This window comes from Bufo gargarizans, chromosome 1, assembly GCF_014858855.1.
Source record: "Bufo gargarizans isolate SCDJY-AF-19 chromosome 1, ASM1485885v1, whole genome shotgun sequence".
In the NCBI taxonomy this organism is placed as follows: domain Eukaryota; kingdom Metazoa; phylum Chordata; class Amphibia; order Anura; family Bufonidae; genus Bufo; species Bufo gargarizans.
In genome coordinates this window covers 220,264,447-220,290,571 of record NC_058080.1, presented here as the reverse complement: position 1 = coordinate 220,290,571, position 26,125 = coordinate 220,264,447, and the positions used below count along the sequence as shown (strand labels likewise).

At 44.0% G+C, this 26,125-nt stretch overlaps 1 protein-coding gene across 4 annotated transcripts in view; it reads right to left on the bottom strand.

Annotated features, from left to right (window-relative positions):
- CAMK2D (calcium/calmodulin dependent protein kinase II delta) overlaps positions 1-26,125 on the bottom strand; it is a 342,528-nt gene that overhangs the window by 919 nt on the left and 315,484 nt on the right. The window lies entirely within an intron of this gene.

Here is a 26,125-nt window from a genome sequence, read left to right as displayed (position 1 = left end):
TGCCCATAAAATTCAGCTTCATTATACCATCAGAAGAGATTTAGAAGCAGTGTTGTAAGGCTTCTCAAAATGATGGATGCTGCCTGGTCCACTTTGGCGCAACTTGCTAGTATACAGATTAAACACTTTTCTTTTTTTTCTCATGGTTGGGGTGCCATGAAATCCCATGAGATACAAGGTGAACTGCCGACTGTCTACTATACATAGAATTCAATTTATCAAAACTCTAAATAAGACTAGAATCCAATCAGAGGTCAGCTTTAATTTTATTAGACAGTTTTAATAAATGAGACCCATAACTTTTTTTCATTATTTGATTTATAATTTTCATTTAATGATGTGCTGGAGCTCTACTGCTCTGTAATATGCTACCATTCTGTAAGATGCAAAATGTTAACCCTTTCACTACTAGAGGTTTCTTAATTTTTGCGTTTTTATTTTTCTTCTCTATCTTCCTTGAGCCATAACTTTTTTATATTTCCATTCACATAGCTGTATGAGGGCTTATTTTTTGCTGGACAAGTTGTACTTTTTAATGCAACTATTAAAAATGTAGTGGGAAGCAGTAAAAAAAAATCCAAATGGGGTGGAATTGGAAAGGAAAATGCAATTCCTCCACCGTTTTACAGGTTTTGTTCCCATGGCATTTTGTTTGCGGCAAAACTGACCTTGCTTTTAATTCTCTGGGTCAGTACGATTACAACGACATCCCATATGTATAGGATTTTTTATGTCTAAATAGTGTAAAAATAAATTTAAACTTTGATTAATAAACAATTTTTTTACATCACCATATTCTGACCCCCATAACTTTTTTATACTTATGTCTACTGAGCTGTTTAGGGGCTCATTTTTTGTGGGACAATCCATAGTTTTTATTGCGTATCAAAAAAGTCTAGGTAAGCATGAGTCTCTAAATATCATGGAAGAATGAAGCGCTAAAAAATACAATCTTTAAAGTGATTTAAAGAAATTAGACAAACAAAGGAAAATAGGGGGATTTTTACACTGCTCAAAAAACTTAAGGCCACATCTGGTGCGCTTGTTCATGCTAGAACCCACAGAGGCCTTCCAACATATAGGCCATGTGTGTACGAAGCACTAAGGAAGTCCAGTGTATATAGCGGAGCTTCTATTGAACCTGTTTTTACCAAATGTACCAAGAGAGGCTATATGGTCATATGTGTTCCCTCCAAAGTCACGTATGAGTGGTCACACTAACTCAATGCAAACGTATAAAACATGAATCTAACAGATAGGTGAAGGGTAATAGAGGGTATACATTTAGTACATCAGGGGTCCAATCTCCGATATTAGCCCCAAAACTGTCAACCCTATCAGGGTATAGTTGTCATCAGAGTTATGGTGCCTACCAATAAGTTGCCCTAATGATAAATGACCATGCCTTCCTAAAACTCCTCAGCTAGCTATCATTCCCACATATGAGCAGGTCTCGACGCGATTCTTCAAATGTTAGTCATCAGGAGCTAGTAGTAGTTATGTGGTAGTACAGCTAAGAAAACGCTGTCACACTGAAGGTGTATGGCAGAGTGTCCGGCGCTCGTGTGTCCGTGAAGCGGCTGCCTAAAATGCCGGTTTATAAAGAGGGAAGACAGCCCCCTGGGAGGAGGTAGGGTGACGTGCGGCCAATCAAATGAGAGACGAGACTCTTGCTTGTTCAGTCCCCAGCACGGAGCAGCCACGAGATGAGTCGCCTGCCCCGGAAAAACAATAGGTAAATAGAGGGAGGCATATTTATGGCAGGTATCTCAAAGATGCTGTAGTAGTTATCTTGCACAGGAACAACTATTGGTAGCGAAAGGTTTAAAGTGTGTCTGTCAGCAGTTTTGATCATGTCATAGCGTTGATAGTGCTAGATGTGGGCTGGGAAAAGCAGTACAAACATACTTTTTGTGGAGTTTTATTATCAGGAGTAGTGCGACTATGAACATTTATTCTGCCAGTCATTGCTTCTGCAAGTGCCCAGGAGGCAGAGCATCACTGTGAAGGGCCCTCTACATTGAGCTGCTTCATAGCCCTTCTGCTCTGAGTTATATCTGTAGCATCCAACCAAGAGACCACTAAATCTGTCACTCAGAGCAGAGGGGAGGGGCTGTGACAGGGCTCGATGCAGACAACACAGTGAAGCCCCTCTCCTAGGTACCTGCAGATGCAGAACTTAGGAGAATAACTGATCGTATTCAAACTGCTCCTGATAACATACACTACAGCATGGTGGCTCAGGACAAGGACAACATCTGCATGGAGTTTCTATGTTCTCCCTGTGTTTGTGTGCGTTTCCTCCGGGTACTCCAGTTTCCTCCCACACTCCAAAGACATACTGATAGGGAGCTTAGATTGTGAGCCCCATTGGGCACATGGGGACAGTATGATGCTAATGTCTGTAAAGCGTTGCGGAATATAGTAGCGCTATATAAGTGCATAAAATAAATAAATATTACAATATATAGGTCTGCCTTCCTCCCCCAGCCCCTACCTAGTGCTGGTCACAATTGCGATTTTTCCTTTAAATTTAGTTGGCACCAGTCTGTACCTCATTCTTGCTGTGACTTACACATACAGCAAATTAAAACTAATATTTATATGTCTACACTATTTATTTATTTGGGGTGCTGAGAATATAAAAATATGGATTGCTCTCCAGATCTTCATATCTATTCCTGCTAAATCAATGCATTTTGGCATACAATTCCAGGTTTACTTGGCAGAACAGCAAGATATCAGCCAGGTGTCAACCCTAATAATATATGAAGAACTGTCAGCACGAATAAAGTGATGAGCTGCTCCATGCTCTGCAATAGTGACCACAGCTGACTATCAGTGAAAGTAGGAATGTCGATTGTTCCTTTTCTACACACAAAAGAAGCAGCTGCAGCTTGCTCCTGATAGAAGCCAGGCAATAAATAGGAATCCTTAATTACTTTCATTGAACTAAAAATAGCGGCTCCTGTCTTGGCCGAGTTGGGTTGTTCTTTCATGCTGTCATGGTGATATGGAGAATGGGTATATGCTCAGTCTATTTCCTACAGCAGACGTTGTGAATTATTAATATTTTATTATTATGCAAAAATCTACTATAAAAAAAATACTGTTTCAGAGGCTTTAAAGGGGGTTTTACAAACTGAAGTGGCTTCGGAAGGCTAGTAGCAGTTTTGGGGTCATTTTGGGAGGGGGATCTAGACGGTGACTGCAGTCTCCCTAACATAATCACAAGTCCAAAAAAGCATGGAGCAGATTCATGGCCTTGTGGATCAAATGCATGGATTCATGCAGCTTAGGCTACTTTCACACTAGCGTTCGGGCGGATCCGTTCTGAACGGATCCGCTCATAATAATGCAGACGGAGGCTCCGTTCAGAACGGATCCGTCTGCATTATATTAGCAAAAAAAAGCTAAAGTGTGAAAATAGCCTGGGACGGATCCGTCCAGACTTTCAATGTAAAGTCAATGGGGGACGGATCCGCTTGAAGATTGAGCCACATTGTGGCATCTTCAAACGGATCCGTCCCCATTGACTTACATTGTAAGTCTGGACGGATCCGCACGGATCCGCACGCCTCCGCACGGCCAGGCGGACACCCGAACGCTGCAAGCAGCGTTCAGCTGTCCGCCTGTCCGTGCGGAGGCGAGCGGAGCGGAGGCTGAACGCCGCCAGACTGATGCAGTCTGAGCGGATCCGCTCCATTCAGACTGCATCAGGGCTGGACGGCTGCGTTCGGGTCCGCTCGTGAGCTCCTTCAAACGGAGCTCACGAGCGGACACCCGAACGCTAGTGTGAAAGCAGCCTTACCTAGGATCTGGCTGTAAGACTTCAACATTATGAGATTGTGTTTGGACAAAAGGCTGGGTGATACTTGTGTGAATAAAATCATTGGAGGTGACTTTAACTCGGTAGTTAATGGGAGGGAAGATAGGAGACATGCAGGGGACAGTGTAGGGACGAACGGACCCCAGGACAGGGTATTGAAACAAATGATGGAGGGTGTGGGCCTGCTAGATCCGTGGCGCCAACTCCATCCAGACATTTTACGCGCACTCTCAGAACTCGTGGTCTCGAATCGACTACATATTCTTACCCCATTCGATGATGCACAAGGTGGAGCTGGCGGAAATGGGAGTGATCGTTATCTGATCATGCGCTGGTTACATTAGTCTTGACAGATACCTACCCCAGGGGTCCATATTATGTCTGGCGCTTCCCCTCGCACTTAAGCTCCAGGGAAGAGTTTCTAGAGAAACTAGTCATCTGGTGAGAGGACTACAAAGTGGAGAATGAGGCCCACATTGTGACCCCTGACTTATTCTGGAGCGTGTCAAAGGCAGTAATAAGGGGGGAGGGGAATCATGGAATACAGAAAAAAGCTCAACTTCTTTTTAGCCAGGCAAGCCAGAAGGTTAGGGAAACATACCTTAGCTTTACCATAGACCCTTCTGAAGTTAACAAGAGGAGGTGGGTGGAGGAACGCCAGAAGTTTGAGAAGTGTATGAAGGATAGGGAATCTCAAAGGAGCTCGGAAATGGAGGCCAGGTTGTTTAAATACGGGAACAAGTCCGGGAATCTATTGGCTAATTTGGTGAAGGGTCTACGACAACCACAATACATCTCATGCTTAAAGAACCCTGAGGGAAATTTAGTACACAATCTAGCGGAGATTAACTCAATAGTTGGGGCATATTATGAGAACCTGCATAAAGATGAGGCCCCGTTTGACTTGACAGATTCCCTTTTGGATAGAGTTTGACTCCCTAGACTGAACGATGATCAGCTCCAAGCCCTAAATTCGGAAATTTCCCTGGGAGAACAACAGGAAGTAGTCAAGCACCTAGGTAATTGAAAAGTGCCGGGTCCAGATGGATTCACTGGGGAGTATTACAAGGCACTGTTGAACCAGGTCTCACCAGTTCTACTAAGTACTGTTTAATGGAGTCCTTCAGGGCCACATGTCATTGGATAAGGAAAATACGTCCTATATCAAGCTACTGTCTAAGCCAGGAAAGGATCCTTTACTTCCGGGATCCTACAGGCCTATATCGTTAATTAATGTAGATGCTAAAATCCTAGCTAAATTTGTCGCGGATTGTCTAGCCAAAATATTGCCGCAACTAATAGGACCGAAGCAGGTGGGGTTTGTTCAGGGGATATCAGCAGTGACAAACATCAGGACAGAGTACAACATCTACCTATGTGAACTTCTAGCCATGTTCACCTTGGACGCAGAGAAAGCCTTTGATAATGTCAGGTGGGCATGGCTGGAGGCGGTCTTGGAAAAAATGGGATTCTCGGGCGCTTTCAGAACCTTCCTGTCACAGATGTACCCTAATCCACGGGCTAGGGTTTATACCCAGGGCTTCCTATCTAAACCTTTTAGTTGCGGAAGGGGACCCGTCAGGGCTGCCCATTACCACCCCTTTTGTTTAACCTAGCTTTGGAACCATTAGCTAGAGAATTGTGCGGCTCTAATGTTTTTGAAGGTACCATGGTGGGAGACACTCAGGTGAAAGAAGCGTTCTTTGCAGATGATGTCGTATTATTCTTGGCCAAACCGAGGGAACATTTGGGGAGGGTGCTGGAGAGATTTGTGAGCTATTCTGAGTATACAATCAATGTCTCCAAATGTGAGCTGTTACCCCTAGCTCAAGGGGACAAATGCTGTTATATCAAATCCTTAGGATTCTGTATTTCTCACGCCTCGTCGCAAATCACTTATCTGGGCAACAAGATAGGGAAATCTCCACATTCAATTTATCATCAACTGAACTATCCACCATTGCTGAGCAAAATAAAAAATTACCTGGACAGATGGCAGAACCTGCCTTTGTTGCTGGTAGGACGTTGCCACTTGGTTAAGATGATGGGGTTGGCGAAACTATTATACCCACTTCAGACCATTCCTATACTCCTGTGTCATCATGCAGATGTCAAAGGGCTAGAGAGCAAGTTCATTCACTTGATCTGGAATGGAAAGAAGCCTAGAATTTCCCTGAGGAAATTAAAACTGCGTAAAGAACATAGAGGTCTCAACTTCCCAGATATACGGGGTTACAATATAACCTGCCTCAGCAGGCACATATTAGATTGGTTTAATGGCATGTCTTACTATTCCAATTTATATCTGTAAAGAATAAATCAAGGCAACTGGACGTACTGTAGATTTCTTGAAAACGTTTCACTCGTTCTTCCAACGAGCTTTCTCAATTCTGAGTGATTGTACAAAAATTCTGGGAATAAATATGTAACTGAATCCACATCTGGTAATTATACCCAACATTGGGTCAAAGGTGTTGATTCCATTATCCTAATTGGAGTCAGTAGGTGATAAAGACTTCCCAGAAAAAGGTGTCAAGACAGCATTGTATGTGGCAGACAATAGATGTTTAACCCCCCCACCTCTATACCAATGCTGGGTATAATTACCAGATGTACATATTTATTCCCAGAATTTTTGTACAATCACTCAGAATTGAGAAAGCTCGTTGGAAGAACGAGTGAAACATTTTAAAGAAATCTACAGTACGTCCAGTTGCCTTGATTTATTCTTTACAGATATATACCATGACCTGGATAAATGAGAACCTTCACAGACATATTCCAACTTATGTATGGAAACACAGCTGCGCCCTGGGATCTGCTGGCCCTATTGCATTCAAAATTGCCAAAACTCCCGTATGTGGCAAGGCAATCACTAATGTTAAAGGATACTATCATAGTATGGAAAAATATTAGAAACTTATTTGGTCTCTCGTACCAGTTTTCCAAACATCTCCCCATACATAATAACCTTAGTTTCATCCCAGAACAAAATAAAAAATCATTCAGGTATTGGGCGACTAAGGGGGTTATGAAAACCGAGTAAAAGAATTGTTGTGTTACCAAATCGTTATAATTACCTCTGTGATGAGATAAATTGAGTTTTGTAATGCATTTTAGATATGATCTACTTCAAATGTAATGTATCCTCTGCTTTATTGTAACACGAAAATAATAAAGAATTGTTAAAAAAAAAAAAAAAGATACGACCGCTAGATGACACAGGGAGCTCAGGCCTCTCGAAGTGACCCCTTCTGCCACGTCCCCTTACTCTGCAGCGACCTGTGCCTGCGCCAGAAACATTTAGGCCTCGCCCCCCCCCCCCACTCCCTTTGCAAGGCCTGTCACTTCTCTGTCACATACTATTAGATCAAATCAATATATAAAAAGGAAATTATTACACCCCAAAAAAGGCTGTAATTTTCTCAGTTCACCACACAACTGCCAAAAAAGGCTTTAGAGCATATAACTGCACCGCTGAACGGCAAATAAGCCCTTATTTTTTTACACTAATACACCCCAAAAAAGGCTTTAGAACATATAACTGCACCGCTGAACGGCAAATAATACTTTTTGTTTTCCACTAATACACGCCAAAAAAAGCTTCAGAACATACCGTATTTTTCACTTTATAAGACGCACCCGATGATCAGATGCACCCCAGGTTTAAGAGGAGGAAAATAAGATTTTTTTTTTTCCATCAGACCTCATATCAGATAATCAGATCAGACCCCCAAAAATATCAGGACATCAGATCAGACCCCATAAATATCAGGACATCAGATCAGACCCCCATAAATATCAGAACATCAGATCAGGCCCCCATAAATATTAGAACATCAGATCTGGCCACCATATCAGGACATCACATCTGACCCCCTTATCAGGATATCACATCAGCCCTCCATGTCAGCCCCCATCAGACCTCAGATCAGCCCACATTGTCGGACCCCCATCAGACTTCAGATCAGCCTTCAATGTTAGACCCCCAGCAGACCTCAGATCAGCCCACATTGTCAGACCCCCATCAGACCTCAGATCAGATTAAAATAAAAACCTCCTCTTACCTATCCCTGTGCCGCGACTCCTCTTCACCTCCGGCAGAAGTTGTGCTCCCCTGTCTTCCCAGCCTGCTCTGCTTTGTCACCTGACTGCGTTCAGCGTCAGGTCATAGTGCGCACACTACGTCCTGACGCTGTACACGGTCAGGACAGTGAAGAGCCGACCCCAGCATGGAAGACCAGGGAGGGCGAGTACTACAAGCACTTGCGGCGCTTTGCTCCCAACTCTCAGCTCGAATGTAATGGATATTGAGGGTTCACCACCTAACTGAATCACCCAGTCCCAGCAAAAATAATAAGTAGAAATGAAGAAAAAAAAAGGTGTGCACTCCTTCTAGTTTTGCATATAGGATCAATTATTAAATAAAAACATAAAAACATAAAATATACATATACAATCCCCCCAAAAAGCTCATTAACATTACATTCTCATTGAATAACAGGAATAGCTCACTCCTAAGCGAATTAGGACCAGGTGCTCTAGGCCAGAGAACTGTATCACCCGTACAGGAGAAAATATTAAAAATAGATAAATGAACTGGACTGGCACTCTGTATGTGTGAAATAATGGATAAAATATACAATAAAATGATGTAAAATACAATATAAAGTGATCACACAATTTATTCAAATGGTAATAAAATCAGATAATATAACTAAGGTAGAGAAAAAAAAATAGACGCTGCGCAGCAGGATAAGATTGAATTCACAATCGTAAAAAATGATCATAAAGCTGGTAAATCTTTAGAACCAATATAAAATTCCTGCATATATAAGTCTTTAGTAAAACAAATGCAGATATTGTATCTTTTCTTTCAAATGAAGAGAAAATGTCACATTGAATGTGCAATGATGAGTAATGTCTGTACTCAGAAGGGGCTTTGAGTGGGGTACTTTAATGCGGTTATGGACCCCAACAAGGATAGACTCACTTTAGATGCAGATCGGGGGAGGAACCCTTGTAACTCTTTGCTGCCCCAGTTTTGCTTAGAAGTAGGAGTGGTAGATATATGGGAACACCTTGGCGGAGGAAAGAGAGTATACTCTTGCGTCAGTAGGGGGGGGGAGAGCAATGTCTCGGATTGATCTAGCACTCACCAATGAGAGCAACCTGAGTAATATCAGTAAGATTCGATACAGAGTAAGAACCGTTTCGGACCACTCACCCGTACTAGTTGAGGTTCGCACGGGGGAGAATAAGGATAGAAGGGGGCTAGGATTCAAGATGAACCCATATTGGTTTACCATTATGGAGAATCCTCAGTCTATTAAACTATTGATATCCTCCTTTTGGGAGGTGAATTTTCCCTCTGCTAACATCAACATAGTATGGGATGCCCTGAAAGCATATATAAGAGGGGTCTTCATAAGTGAGATTGCTGCAGCAAGGAGAACATTTAGGGGAAAAGAGGAGGAACTGGTTAAGATCGCTGTATCTACAACTGAGCGTTTTACCAGCCAACCCACGGAATACAACAGGGAAGAGATGCAGAAGGCTAGCTGTTGCTTGGAGAAGTATTTGGTAGAGAAAGCAAATCATATAGTATTCTTTAAGGGGCTTAAATATTTTTCGGAGTCCGGACGCCCTGGTAAGCTCCTAGCAAGAATAATCTCACAACAAGATAGGAAAAATCAATCTATCACTTCAATCCGTAACTTAGAGGGGGAAACTATAACAAATCCAGAGGGGATTAGGGATACCTTTTTACAATATTTTGCTCAGATATACAGATCCCCTCCCGGTATGACATCCGAACTGGCGATGCGGTTCTTGGAGAGGATTCCACTTTCTACTTTGAATGAAGCCCAAATAGAATTTTTGGAAGAGGAGTTGTCTCTCTCTGAGCTGAAGGAGGCTCTGGGGTCTATCTCGGGGAGCTCATCGCCAGGACTGGATGGTCTTCCATATGAAGTTTATCGTAAGTATGGTGAGACGATCCTCCCCCAGCTGCTAGAGGTGTTTTCCCAAGCAATGCTCCATGATGGAGGCTCTTATTGTTTTAATTCCGAAAAAGGATAAAGACCCGGCAGAAATGAGCTCCTATAGACCAATTTCTTTATTAAATACCGATGTTAACTTATTATCAAAAATTTTGGCTAGGAGGCTCTCGCGGGTTATATCCACTATTATCCACTCAGATCAAAATGGTTTTATGCCAAAGAGGGGCACCCATCATAACCTACATAGGCTATTCATGAATATTCAGTCCCCGGGGAGCGGCGCCCGCTCCATTCTGTCGTTGGATGCCGTCAAAGCCTTCGACAGGGTGGAGTGGACCTTTCTCTGGGAGGTGATGAAAAAAATGGGCTTTGGCCCAAGATTCTTGGCGATGGTACAGCTCCTATATAACTCCCCAGTTGCTAGGATAAGGATCAATGATATGACAACAGAGAGCTTTATATTAGGAAGAGGCACCCGTCAGGGCTGTCCTCTCTCCCCCCTGCTATTCAATATCTACATTGAACCCTTAGCGGCTAGTATTAGGCAGGATCCGAGGGTGGCTGGTTTTGGCACAATGGGGAATTATGATCGAGTATCACTTTATGCAGACGACATTTTGATTTTTATGCATCAAACAGACACTACTCTTCCTCGTATAATGGACCTGGTTGGTCTCTTTTCCGGTCCTTCCGGTCTGGAGATCAACTGGGAGAAGACCGTCCTTCTCCCTACAGACGAACTGCGGGGCGAACGGGATAACCAGCTAACGATCTCAGATTCAATAAAGTACCTGGGGATAACAGTTTCTGCCAAACCCCAGGAATATCTACAACTTAATCTGCTTCCTCTGTTGATAAAGCTGAGGGCTAAAATTAAGATATGGCAAAAAATCCTGTCAGCGAGAGCGGACAGAATCTCATTAATAAAAATGGTAGTGCTGCCCCAGGTTCTTTATATTTTGCGCAATTCGCCTGTATGGATTGTAGATAAGTACTTCAGATTGATAGAGCGGATGCTTAATGATCTAATATGGGGGAGGAAGCGTGTGAGATTGAAGGTACTCTATTTTTCTATGCCCTATAACCGGGGAGGTCTTAACCTCCCCTATTTTAGGGGCTATTTTGTGGCCTCTCAACTCTGCTTGTTTAATGAGTGGGAAAATAGCCAGTTCTGCAGTAAGGTGGTGAAAGATTCAGGCTTCGCGGATTTTTTTACAGTACTTGAGTCTGACTATTTATCAAATGTACTAAATGGGTACACACTTTTCTGCAGAATGGCTACAAAGTCTTGGCGAAATATAAGGAACTGGTGTGGAGCTGGGGCATCACTTATTTGCACTCCATTATGGCATAATCCAAAGCTTTTGAATTTAAATGATTTGAGTTGCAGCCAGTATTGGAGGACCAAGAATGTTCAGTACCTGCATCAAGTGGTCAGTGGTGGACACATTTTGCCCCTTGCGGAATTAATGCAAGGGGCAAATTTAGGTGAAGTGGCTTAGTATGCATACTTTCAACTAAGGTCAGCACTTTCTAGCACTGCGAATCGCTATCTTCTTACTATAGATACTCCTGAATTTTTACATGATTTAATCTGCAAGAAAATTGTCACGAGAATTAAAGTATCTCACTGTTATAGACACTTAATGAAAAAGGTTTTTTCGGATGTTTTTTCACCAGGACAGAGAGCCTGGTCATCTTTGCTTTCAGAGACGGGCTCTCCAAACTGGGAGAATATAGGGGAAAGTTTAAAATTGGTTTCGCATAATTTTAACCACACTGTTGTACAATTTAATATTTTGCACAAAATATATGTGACACCTATATGGTTATATAGGAGAGGACTTAGAACCTCCTCTGACTGCCCACGCTGCGGTGAATCCGAGGCAGATCATTTACATCTGTTCTGGGATTGCCCAATGGTGAGCAGGTACTGGAGATCGGTTCAAACCAATCTGGCTCGTAAACTCAACATTGTTGTTCCCTTTACTCCCAGGATATGGGTCCTGGGAGACTTATCGGAGGTCAATTACCAACCCACAAATGGTCGATTGTTGATTAAGGTGATGTTTCTGGCTAGGCTTCTCATCTCTAGAGCATGGTTTTGCTCCTCCGCCCCAGACTGTAATAATTGGCTGGGCTTGGTTGAGAAGGTGAAAAGCTACGAGAAGATCTTGTACAAACAAAGAGGATCCTACTTAAAGTGGAATAAACTGTGGAAAGATTGGGATACGATTAACTAATTAGGATTTTATTTTTATTTTTTTGGTCTGCAAGGTGGGGGGGGGGGGTGTGGGGGGATGGGGGGGGGGTTCTGGGGAAGATCCAATTAGTCCGGCTTCTTTTTGTATGCAATGTATTAGTGTAGAATGTGAAGTCATAATGGAGTATTGGAGTATCTCTAGAAACGTTGGAGGTTGGCAGGACTCACCAGCATCAGATATCGGTTAACTTTTGACCTATCTAAAATGTTGAGTAATGCATGGGTGAGGGTTCAGGGCTCGGGATCTTGGGGGGCCCGGGCATCGGGCGCGACCCGGGATGCGGCTTTTCCTGTTTGACATGAGTTTTAACTACGGGCAGTGATCCGACACATGTGTGAGCTGGGTCCTACCATCTGTCTTCTCTTAATGAACTGGAGTCGGTGTTGGGCTCTGCTCTCTTAATAAGACAGTGCTTGTTGGTTTTGCTTTTCTCCTCAATTGCCGGAGATTGCTGAGCGACATTTGACTCGAGTTCTCTTTCCACGAGACATCGTGGTAAACTCATGCGAGTTATGCTTAAACAGGGCATTAATATTTAACTTAACTATATGGGGATGAGGCAGTAAAACACGTGAGTGGGTTCTATACCACTGTGATAGAAGACTGCTGGACCCCCGCCTGTTTTTCTTCGGCTTTACGGAAGTGTGCGATTAAAGATCGTTGTGAGCTTGCCGCGCAGGGTGTACGTGAACACCAGATGATTCGCCACACGAGCGCTGATCCTGTCGGTGGTGCTTACTTATGTTCGAGGGAGGCCGTATGGGGTGCGTGTTCGCTGCTTGGCGGGCCGCCCGGGCCGCGGGCCTCTGTTCCCTCCCCGTACAGAGATAACAATATTAAATAAGATGTCTTTTTTTTATCTGCATTGTTAAAGCTCTTGATGCCGGGTGGGCCCTGCTTTCTTCCCAGGTAGTGAGACCTCTATTTGATTTAGTCAATATGTATATAATTATCGGTACTTGCATGAAATTATATTTAACCATGGTTAAAAAATTAGAACTGACGGACTTTTGGATCTTATAGTATTGTAAATGGAATATTGGCATGTATTTTTTTGTATGATAATTAAAAAATAATAAAGGAAAAAAAAAAGAAGGGGCTTTGAGGAAAGCAGGTTCCCAAAATAACTTTTTCATACAGCTATAAGTTAGCAGTTTTTTCTCCTGTACGGGTGATACTGCTAACTTATAGCATACAGCTATAAGTTAGCATATTTTCTCCTGTACGGGTGATACAGTTCTCTGGCCTAGAGCACCTGGTCCTAATTCGCTTAGGAGTGAGCTATTCCTGTTATTCAATGAGAATGTAATGTTAATGAGCTTTTTGGGGGGATTGTATATGTATATTTTATGTTTTTATATTTTTATTTAATAATTGATTTTATATTGGTTCTAAAGATTTACCAGCTTTATGATCATTTTTACGATTGTGAATTCAATCTTATCCTGCTGCGCAGCGTCTATTTTTATCTACCTTAGTTATATTATCTGATTTTATTACCATTTGAATAAATTGTGTGATCACTTTATATTGTATTTTACATCATTTTATTGTATATTTTATCCATTATTTCACACATACAGAGTGCCAGTCCAGTTCATTTATCTAACATTACATTCTCAATTATGATACATGATGTTGTAAATATATAGATAAATATATGCTAATTCCAGTACATGATTGTAGGAGAAAAATATATAAAAATAAGTAAAAATATATAAATATAGATGTGAGTAACGCTATTCAATTCCCACAGAATATAGAGAAGTACAGCATATGTTGAATAAAGCTGCAGAAATGCTGCCCCTCAATATTCAGTGGTATTCAACATGGACTCATAGCCATAATTATATATCATATAGATGGCCAGTAGAATATAGGGAACTTTTCAATTGTCGACAAATACCGCAAGTTGAGAGATTCAATTAATGTTTGTTGACACTCATAAAAGCATTTGCTGTCTGTAGTAAATAGCGCTGAATTCATTGACAAGTCCAGCACACGTGTCTTGCCTGATTTATAAAGCAAAAGATAAGTTCATTGTTATCAACACATTGAATGGCAATATCCACTGCAGTCACTGTATGATCGTTTGACTGATTGGAATAAAGTGGTGGTGAAGACAGTTTACAAAGCAAGTATACGCGTCTTGTCTAATTTATAATGCAAGAGGTAAGTTCATTGTTACCAGCACATTGGGTATTTGTTGCAGTCACTTCATAATAGTGATGGAATTGTGTTGCCAACAGGTATCGTTAGTATTGTTTCCAATATCACTTACTTGGAGTGCAGCTCATCAATTCAGAGGGTAGGGGGTTGGATTTTATCACAAGACACGGAGGCTCCTATTGCATTAACTTCCTTTACTGTTACCATAGCAGCAAAGAAATGAACATGTCAATCACAAGGAAACACCCTAGAAACCGACTCCTCCCCCTTATCCCAGTATATATGGACTTCCACATCCTGGGATCATCCTCTTTCTTTGCTGCTGCCATGGCAGATAAGTATCCTCTTTGTTAATGGAAGTTTGTTTGTCATATTTTGCTTAGGTGTGCTTTTATATCGCTCTGGGGTTTCTTCTGTGGGAGGTTGTGCCTCCCTCCTTATCTACTGATTGTGGATAGCTAGTGTTTTTACTCCGTTTTTTTGTCCTCTCTTCTTTGGGGGCTTCTGGCCCTCCCCTCTCTGTCATTCCCCTCTCCTGCCCGGTGTCTCCTCACCTCTTGCCCTGTTCCGGTTGTTCTCCGGCTCTTTGCCTGCCGGTTCGTTGTCCCGGCCATAATCGCGCGCTGCGCAGGATTTTCTCCCGTCCCCTGGTTTATCCCCGGCGCTTGCGGTGACGGCCGAAGTCTCACGATCTGCGAGATTTCGGCTTTCAGCGCTCACTGCATCCGTGCTCCTGTCCTGTGCCTCGGCAGTTGGAGATCTCGCGAGATCTCGGCTTCTCACCACAGGTTTGCGCCGTTTCTCTCCCGCTCCTGCAACTACCCTTGTCCTGTGCCAGTGATTTCCTCAGATGAGGGGGTGTCCTTGCGATCTGCAATATTCTGGTGGTTTTTTTCTGGCCCTCATTGCCTTTTTTCTCTCTTTTCCCTCTAGGTCTTCTGTCACTTGTGGTCTGGGGTGACTAACTCCTTCCACTTGCTCACATGTCTCGCCGTAGTAGTTCTTCTTCTGCTAGGCAGGACCCTGCTGCTAGACCCTTAAGCCCTTCTAATGCCCCCGGCCTCATTAATGAATCCTCTCAGGAGAGACATAATGCTGCGCTGCAGCAATCTATCTCTGAGGCGATCAGGGTAGCTATGGGATCCATGTCCTCAGCGTTATCGCAATCCATATCCCAGGCCTTATGTGCTCAGCCCCCTAGGGCCACGCAGGATCCTATAGTGGACGCTGAAAGGCCATCTGCCTCCAGAACATTTAGAACCGATGGTAATCCATCACAGGACCACGCGGTTGTCCCGCGGAAAAGAGCCTGCGCACGACAGGCAGAACGCTCTCGTGCATGGAAATCAGCCAGGACTCTGCCTGAGCCATTGTTTGATTCTGATAGAGAATCTATTGAGGAGGTTCAGAACGAGCCCCATTTTGACTCTGGGGAGGAGCTTGAGGATGTGGAGATTGATCCTCTAGGTTTACTACCAGTTCCTATCCCACCAGCGTCCTCGGTGACCTTACAAGAAGGTCAACCTTTACCAGACGACCTGATGGTGGACCCGTTGGGTGCCCCCCTCTTTAATCCGGATGAGTTACATCATCCCAGGTCAGCAGAGTGGCTTCCCGCTACTCATGTAGCACAGTATTTAGAGGAGAAGATCCGTACTCCATTAAGCAAGGAGTCCCGCAGCAAGTTGCGGGCGGAATGCCCCCGCCCTTTGATCCCCAATAAGGTGTGCGAAACACCAGTCGTGGACCCGAAGATGGTTCAATTCCTCACAAAAACGAAGTTTAATCCCAAAAAGGGGCTTGATTCAGCCCTAAGGGCGGTTCAAGATAAGCTTCTGGACATCACGGGCCCTCTTGCAATAATATTCGACATAGCCAAGTCCGCCAAGGCGGAGGGTAGACTGGTAGACCCCGTCGAGTTAGGAGGCTGGGCCCAGAGGGCCATTTGCATTGCGGGCAATGTCAATACCTCCTTAGCCATTGAACGGCGTAAAGCCATCTTGATGAAGGTGGAGCCTAAACTCTCCAACCTTGCTTTGTCTGAGGCGGGCAAGAATGCTCAGGGCCTCCTATTCGGAGATTCATTTATTAAGGAGCTGGGCAGATATGTCGGGGCCTTTACGGCTTTGGACAAAGCCCAGACATCGATGAAAAGGGTTTTTAACACCCGTTTTTCCTACAGGGCCGGCAGCTCTAGGGGCCGCCTGTCCGGCCGGTCCAATTTTCATTCCCGTGGAACGGGCAGAGGCTCCTTCAACTATAGGTCCTCCCTGCAGGATACCAGACATCAACCCTCCTTCTTCCCTTCCAGAGGTTTTTCGGGACGGTCCAGAAGTTACCGTGGTGCCCCATCATATCGACGACCAGTTGGTAAGTGTCCTTCCCGCCCTTCCGTTGTTTTCTTCGACAGGATGTGTAGGGGGCAGACTCCGTCACTTTTCCAATGCCTGGTCCGAGATCACCTCAGACCGGTGGGTCTTAGATACCATCAAGGGTTTCACTATAGATCTAGTAGCTCCTCCAAACCTACTACCAGTCCCCAGGCACATTCGTTTTGCCGAGTCGGTACAACGACATTTACACAGAGAACTGAAGGAACTCGTCCTCAAGCGGGCGATAGAACGCACCTCACCCCATTCAGCTGTGGTAATCAGCAGTATGTTTCTGGTGCAGAAAAAGGGCGGCCAATCGCGCCCAGTCATCAACCTACGGTCCCTCAATTCCATAGTCCAATATCGCCATTTCAAAATGGAAGGCATCCACCTTCTAAGGGACATGCTCCTTCCAGGCGATTGGATGGTCAAACTGGACCTCAGGGACGCCTATCTTACGGTCCCGGTGGCTCCGGCCTCCAGGAGCCTGCTCTGCTTTCCTTGGGGAGACCAGCTTTGGCGCTTCACTTGCCTACCTTTCGGTCTGTCTTCCGCCCCTTGGTGCTTCACCAAGATGATGAAGCCTGTGGTGTCTTGGCTCCGCAGCAGAGGTGTACGCATGATAATATACTTAGACGACATTCTTATAATGGCACGCAGCCCGTCCCTTCTTCGCGTACACCTCTCCATGACCACCAACCTTTTATCCAGGTTGGGTTTCATCATAAACCAGGAGAAGTCGTGCCTCAATCCATCAACTTCTATGGAGTTCCTGGGCTTCAGAATAGATTCCTCCTCCCTGACCCTTCACCTTCCTCTAGCCAAGGTCCGCGCTATTCGCAAGGAATTGCGACATGCACTACTACGACCCCAGCTATCGCTGCGACACTTGGCTCGCCTTATAGGTCTCCTGGCATCGTCCATACAGGCCATTTTTCCAGCTCCCTTGCACTACCGAGCTCTCCAGAGACTCAAAATTGCACACCTCCGGACAGGTGCAGCATACTCAGACATGGTCACGCTCGATTCGGAGACGAGAGACGAACTTCAATGGTGGATCCAGAACCCATCAGTCTGGAATGGCAAAGCCCTGTTCGGTCCCCTTCCGGATTTGATTATCGAATCCGACGCCAGCTTACATGGCTGGGGGGCTCATTGCAATGGGATATCCACCGGGGGTCCCTGTTCCCCAGAGGAGTCCCGCCTCCATATAAATGGCCTGGAATTATTGGCAGGGTCTTTGGCGATTCGCAGTTTCGCCAACGGCACCGTCACTACCTGTATCAGACAAAGGATGGACAATGTCTCCGCGGTTCGATACGTGAACGGGATGGGCGGTACTCGTTCCTCGGTCCTGACTTACCTAGCTCAGGATTTTTGGGAGTTTTGCCTAACCAAGGGTATAGTAGTTATAGCGGAACACCTTCCGGGGCTCCGCAACGTGGTAGCGGACTGGAATTCACGTTATATTTCGGATTCTAGCGACTGGAAGTTAGACGAGGGGGTATTCCTAACTTTATCTTCTCGCTGGGGTCCTCCATCGATAGACCTTTTTGCGAGCCGTTTGAACGCCCAGACCTTCAGGTTCTTCAGCTGGCGGAGGCGGTAGATGCATTTCTGCAGCAATGGGGAGGATCTCTGATGTATGCGTTTCCGCCGTTTGCGTTGATCCCCCGGGTTCTCCTTCAAGTTCAGCTCCAGTCGGCGGATCTGATTCTGATCATTCCGTTGTGGAGGTCACAACCTTGGTTTCCACTGCTTCTGGACTTGTTGGTGGATTATCCAATCCTCCTCCCAGATCTTCCCTGGCTCTTGCGAGATCCGTTGGGGGAACAACATCCCCTCATTCTTTCGGGGGGGGGGGGGGGGCTTCGTCTTCTCGCTTGCAGGATCTCGGGTTCCCCAGCTCACTGTCAGGTGTTTCGGACACGACTCTTTTCTTATTGGAGAGCGCATGGGCTCCAGGAACTAGACGGGCTTATCGCTCTGCCTGGGACTCTTGGGCTCGCTGGTGCGGGGAGAGGGACCTGGATCCCTTTCGGGCCCCTGTAATGTCGGTCTTGTCCTTTTTGTCTTCTTTGTTTGACTCCGGAAAGGCCTATCGCACTATTAATCTGTACAGATCGGCCATTTCTTCCCGTCATGAGGGTTTTGAGGGTTCTCCTGCGGGTCAACATCCGTGGGTGTGTCGCCTGCTGAAGGGCTCTCGATTATCTCGCCCTCCCAGGCCTCGTTTCTCGGCTACTTGGGATGTGGGAATGGTCTTGAATTTTCTGGTGGCTTGGTCTTCCAATGACCAATTGTCACTGCGCCAGTTATCTGCTAAGTTAGTCACGCTGTTTTGCTTAATTTCATGTAAGCGTGTGTCTGATGTCCGGGCTTTGGACCACGACGCGCGGTCTTTTACGCCTGAAGGGGTTCTATTTAACATTTCCAGGCGCACTAAGACGAACATTCGTTCCGTTTCTTACCCAGCTTTTCCGCAGTCCCCACAACTATGCCCGGTGGCATGTCTGCGGGAGTACGAGTCTCGTACGGCGTCTTTACGTGTCTCTCATTTTCCCAATCTGTTTATTTCTTTTCGTAAACCCTATACTCCTGTTACTAGTGTGACCCTGTCTCGCTGGGTGAAGGAGGTCATGGGTCAGGCCGGTATTGACACCTCTATCTTTACGGCTCATTCCGTCCGCAGTGCTTCAGCTACTTCTATGTCTGTCTCGGGAGCCCGTCTGGAGGATGTTATGCGCTTAGCGGATTGGTCTAGGGTTTCCACCTTCCGCGAGTTTTACTTTCGCCCGGAGTCTCATGCTTTTAACTCTGTCATATCTCAGCTTTAAACTTGCAATAGGAGCCTCCGTGTCTTGTGATAAAATTTCATGATTTTCCTATTTTATGACGTAAAGTCATGATTTTATTAAAGACACGGAGGCGAGTATTGCCCTCCCTTAACCCACCCTCTTGGGATTTTCAGTGGGATCTATTACAAGCTAGATGTTGTTTATAAATTGTCTGGTATTCAATATTTTGAGTACTTTGTATGTTTCTTATGTTTTTCATGCCGTGTCTTTGTAGTACTACCTCTTTTTTTGTGTTCTCGTTCCGCAGGTTGATGTTTCTCCTCCTCTGTGTTTTTGGTCTCAACGCAGTCATTGGCGTTCTCGAGGTTACTGATGTTCGTTGTTCCAGTCGGTAGTCTGGTTGGTCCTACGTTTCGGGGCCATGGTTTTCGGTTCAGGAAGATCCAGTTTCCGGAAGAGTCGATGGTTATAGTGGCTGTTCAAAGAAAGAGGATGATCCCAGGATGTGGAAGTCCATATATACTGGGATAAGGGGGAGGAGTCGGTTTCTAGGGTGTTTCCTTGTGATTGACATGTTCATTTCTTTGCTGCTATGGTAACAGTAAAGGAAGTTAATGCAATACTCGCCTCCGTGTCTTTAATAAAATCATGACTTTACATCATAAAATAGGAAAATCATGAAATTTATACACTTATCCCTCCTCCTCTCGTATCATCGCTGGGTAACTTAATACCTTATGGGCATCTCTGTGATAGTAGCCGGCTTCTAAGGTGCAGATCCACAAGCGGTGATTACTATTAGGTTGTAATGTGCTCTGCACCTTAGAAGCCGGCTACTATCCTGGAGGAGGCAGCACATTACATTAAGGGTTAATGAATGTGGTTTAAAAAACCCCATACACTCACAGCATAAAAATGGCACTGCAGATTCAAGGTATGCTGCTGATTTTCAAATACCCTATCGCAGGAAAGCTGAGAAGTTTCACTGTGGATTCCATTCATTGCCATGCAGTGCACACCAAAATCTGCAATAAAATCCCAATGTCACACAAATAATTTACATAGTTTTGTTATCACAATCTGCATCAAAATGGCATGTCAGAAAATATGCTAAGCAGGGCTGTATTTACAAGGCACATAGTGTAAGGGCATGTGCTTAGGTTGTCAGGAAGAAGGGTTGGCACTTAACTGAGAAAACAAATGATTTATATTGATTCTTTCACCTTTGTACTGCTTCTCCTGTCTCCTTATCACTAACTTCAGTTTTTTGTAGCTACAAGTCAGGAGATGTAACCCTTACACTGCTAATGTAACAGTAATCTTTTCAGGATTGAAACTCGCAGCGTGTGTCTGTGGCAGCTCCCTTCATGACCTCCCAGCACTGATGGGGTCACATAGCAATATATTAATTTATGATGCTATGTAACATTTACAGTATTGGAATGTATTGGATAACACTGACATAATGCTCTAAGGGCTACATAGCATCATAAATTTATATAATTCTATGCGACCCCCCATGAGTGCTAGGGAGGTCAGTACAGAAGCTTCCCCAGACGCACACTGAGTTTAATGCATTAAACTTGCTCGTGTGAAACCAGCCTAAGGGTTAAATCCACTGACTTGGTGTTGCAGTTAGTGATAAGGAGTCATCAGAGCAGTCAGATGAGCAGAAAGGTGAAACCAGAATATGACCATATGTACATTTCCAATGAACAAAGACAATTTCTCTGCCTGTCACACAGCAGACCATTCCATTACCACACTGTCATGAAAATAGTGGACCACTTATGTCCGTGTTCTGTTTTTCTTGCAGATCCACTCACTTGAGTGAATGAATCTTGAGGGAAAATCAGATCTTGATGATGCATGCAATGATTATTCCATTCATTGCATGCACTATACATAGCATACACATTGCCTTCGGACTTGTGCATTAGGTTTATATTTTACTGGCAGATGTGTAAGGGTATATTTAGATGGGATGTTTTTATTCACACAGTTAAAATTTAATTAAAAATGCATAAAAAAAATCAGTTTTACCAGGTTTGCTGTGAGTTTAAATCCCGGCAGAAACTTTTCAGAAATAGAGGTTAAATTTAATTTAAACATATATATATATATATATAAAAAAGTTTTTAGCCTTTAAGGCAAGCATTCCAACATTTTACTGGGATTGATTTCCTAAATTCTACTAGTTCACTCAACCAATTGCCATTAAGGCTGGGTTCATATCATGTTTTTGTCTTACGTTAAGAGTATACAAAAAATTTATACTTCAGAAGGATACCTCATACAGATGCCATCCGTCACCATAGAGTTCCATTGTAAAAAAAAAACAACATACGTGCATATGAGTTCTGTCGCCCTGATCCTATCCCAGACATTCTCAATGTGAGAGGAAACCCTGAAGAGCATATTGAGCATGATAGGCAGTATATGGACTAATGGTATCTTGTTGGAACACCAGATCTTTGAGTCAAAAAAGGCAGTAGGACTGGTTTCAAAATGTCCTGGACATACCAAAGGCTAGTTAATGTTCACTCCACCGATGCCAGATGGGAACTGCCATGGTACCTAATGGTGCCCCACTCTATGACACCTGGTGTTAGTCCTGTGTGTCTATGCACTGTGCATCATGGCAGTAGGTGCTCTCCAGCCCTCCTGCGAACTCTAATGTGGCAACAAACAATAGTGTTCAGTAATGAAAGCAGGTTCTGCCTTGGTACTAAATAGGGATGAGCTAATCGACTTTGGATAAAACATCCAAAGTCAATTCGCATAATACTTTGTTTGAATACTGTATGGAGCGAGCGCTCTATATAGTATTAGAATGTATTGACTCCTATGAGCCGAAGTTATTACTTCGCGAAGTCTCGCGAGGCATAATTTCATAAATCAATTTCTACTGTAAAAAAACATTTTCCGAACTCAGGTTTAGGAAATTATTTTTTACAGTAGAAATAGATTTATGAAGTTATTATGCGAAGTCTCGCGAGACTTTGCAAAGTAATCACTTCGGCTCATAGGAGCCAATACATTCTAATATTGTACTGAGCGCTCGCTCCATACAGTATTCAAACGAAGATTATGTGAATCGACTTTGGATGTTTCATACGAAGTTGATTCGCTCATCCCTAGTACTAATGATGGTGGCATCAGAGTTAGCAAGAGGGCTGAAGTGCATCTACTGCCATCCTGCATAGTGCGGAGACACACAGAACCAACACCAGGTGTGATGGTGTGGGCCCATAACTCCCACCTACACACTGCCTGTGCTACACAATATATACACTGCATCCAGCAGCTGGTCTGGCCAGCTCAATAGCCAGATCTCTCCCTTATCAGAATGACAGGGAATGGATGGGACGAGGGATCTTCAATGCACAGCAGACAACCTTGGCTGAACTGTAGATCCCCAAGGGCCGATCGTGTCCCAGGTTGATAGGAATGCCAAGTGGTGTGGTGCACTCCCAATAGTTTTGTGTGTGTGTCACGGTGCTCCTACATGGATACGGTCACTCCCAGGGTTAGGCTCTGAAGCAATAAAAGGGATAAATAATGGTGGAGATGAACAATACATTGAGTACAGACCTTGATAAAGTTCAACGGCTTTACTTGCATAACTTTCATCCAGACAATATTCAGGCTCTCTCTTGGTTCCAGCAGGATTTGGCATAAACTGGCAGGGAAACTTGTTAACTCTGCTGTGGTAAACTCGGCTTGCGTCTGGTTACTGGACTTTCGGTCGGTTCTGGTATCCCTGGATTGGGATGTCTTTGGCTGTTATCCCCCTCCTGACGCTCAGTAAATTAGCAAGGAGTCATGGTGCTCAGTGAGCTGCTTACCTCTGGAGAGACTTCTGTTGCAGCTGGAGAACATTTCCCCCTTGCTGCTACATCATCCACACATCTGCCTCCATCGCAAGCTTAGCTTAGACTGCCTAGACTTCCTGCAGCCCCTCCCTTGGGTAGGAAATGGGACTGGCCCACTTATGTCCAAAAGGGGGAATAATGGAATGGTATTCTGCTTAAAAATATCTGTCATATACACGCCACCACCTGCTGGTGAACCAGGCATATTACATGTACAAAATAATTTCATAACAATATTATCAATGCACAATATGTGAACACTACAATGCCAGAGTTGCAACTGGTATTGAAGCAAGAGGAGATGCCACTCAGTATTAATGCAACCCTGCCTCAAAATGTACCCTGCTGCAGAACCCAAAATAAAAGGTGCACCACCTTGGTTGTGTGATCACCAAGCACCATGAACAGTTTATAATTTGTCAGTCTCAGCTGAATCGCATTAAGTTTTCTAGAAATTTTGTTACTCACTTTCTGGTAAATTAAATCTTTATTTTAAAACATGACATACAAACAAGGTGCATGAGCAACAACAACAGAACATGAATCATGGAAACATTTGTACAACTGAAAATGAAGGCATGGCAGTTTCACACAAGTCTGGCAAAGTGGTGATGCACTTATCTAGATGCCAGTCCTACAGGTGCTGTTACAATATTGCTGGTTGACCCCACAGACACAAATCAGGACTTCCGGGGACCTCACACTTTGAGAAAGTTATCATGCATTCAAGACTCCACGCTAGAGAGCTCCTCTAATCTGCATATTTGTTGGATTCTGTCTAACCACATCTGAATTGTGGGAGGGACATGGCTCAACCCGTGGATTGGAATTAGCAATTTAGCCGCCATCATCAGATGAGTAGGCAGGGAGGCCTTGGACAATCTGGAGGTATTAGACAATAGGTTTAGTAGGACCGACAGAGGTGTTAAAGTGAATTTTGTTTGACATAAGCAGTTTATCAAGGTTTCTACTAGACCACAGAATATGTAGTAGGGAGCCTGAGCTGTGTCTGAATCGCCAACATGCATTGGACAAAGTAGGGTACATTCTGGAAACAATATATGGGGATCAATACCATCTGTTAATGATCTTGCATGAGTTCTCTAGTGTGCGGACACTTCCACGTCTGTAGATACATGGGCTTCATTGGGGCAGATACTGACACCAGTAGTGTACATAGCAAATGTCTGGGGGCCAATGGTAGCCCCACCACATTTTAAACCCAAGTCCCATCCCACTTCCCATTAACCGACAAGAATGATTTCAAATAGTTCAAAAGTGCAAATAATGAGATGAAGTCCAGGAATGCAGACCTAATGCAGTTTAAAGATGAGACAGGGAAGGGACTGGTCCTTCAAGAGGTCGCCCGTAAGTGTAGATTAAAGCGCAGGCCAGATTCCCATATCATTCTGGTACTCAGGGTGCAAAACATGTAAATTGAGATTGGCAGGCATAAATGGAGATGGAATCTACCACAATAAACCTGAGTCCCGGATCTTAGTAAAAGATCTACTAATTGAATGAGCAAGTGGGTGAGAGAATCGCAGTCCTATATTGGCTGGTTTATGAATCTATAGCTTAGCTAAATCAGGAAGGCTGTTAGGAATGCCTAGTTTAGGCTGTTAGGAAGATAATAACTCTACCAGTAATGCAGTGACATCAATAGGTGCCGTCTGAATGACAAAGAAATTTCAGGAGAATAAAGGTTTGCAATAAGTGCTATCTACCAATCCATGACATCATAGTGACCCCATATCATCAGATTTCCTCCCAGGGGTGGACTGGGAACTTAAAGTGGCCATGGAAAAAATAATAAAAGGGGCCCCATTTTGTAGTTGGCTCTAAATTGATGGAAGGTAGAGCCAGCAATACCATACTGTGGCACATTATACCACCCCAACAGTGCCAAATACCACAATCCATCACAAAATACTGCCCCAAAAACTTCCACTGGCTAGCCATTAGAAGGACCCAGGCGACCCCCTGGGCATCGGCCCACCTGGAAATTTCCCTGTAAGGTCTATGGCCAATCCGCCCCTGTTTCCTCCACAGAACTGGACAGTTCCTTCAATTTATCAATCCATTAGTCCCCTTTCTCCTTGTTATTTTCCAAACCCATTTGCACCCATCAGAGCCCAGTCTATTGACTTTCGTCTCATCGTTTCAAATCATTCATTTCCAATCTTCTACTGCCCAATGTTCATACTTTTTTGCAAAGTTGAGCCAAAGCCTATTATGATGATATTGAAGTCGAAGCTTCTTCACCTTTTTTCTGGACACCATTCCACACTTGTGTAATGCGTGTCGCACAGTGATTGCATGGACATCTGTAAATTCCTTAAACCGCTTATAGGGTCAAAGTGCTCAGACACCCCTTATTAATTGTTTGAGGGGAGTAGTTTCCAAAATGGGGTAACTTTTTGAGGGTTTCCACTGTTGGGGTAAGTCAGGGTCTCTTCAAATACAAAATGGTGCCCAAAAACCATTATAGCAAAATCTGCCTTCAAAAACCATATAGCACTCCTTTCCTTCTGACCACTACCATGTGCCCCTACAGCAATTTACTACCACATATGGGGTATTTATGTAAATTTTGAAATTCTATCTCCATTTTCCTTTATTTTTTATGGAACACCTAAAGGGTTAACAAAGTTTGTAACGTTTTAATAATTTGAGGGTGTAGTTTCTAATAAGGGGTCATTTATGGGTAGTTTCAATTATGTAATCACTTTAAATCACTGTAATCACTCAAAATCACTTTAAAACAGAATTTAAGCTTAACCACCTCCCGACCGCTGTACGCACCGATGCGTCCG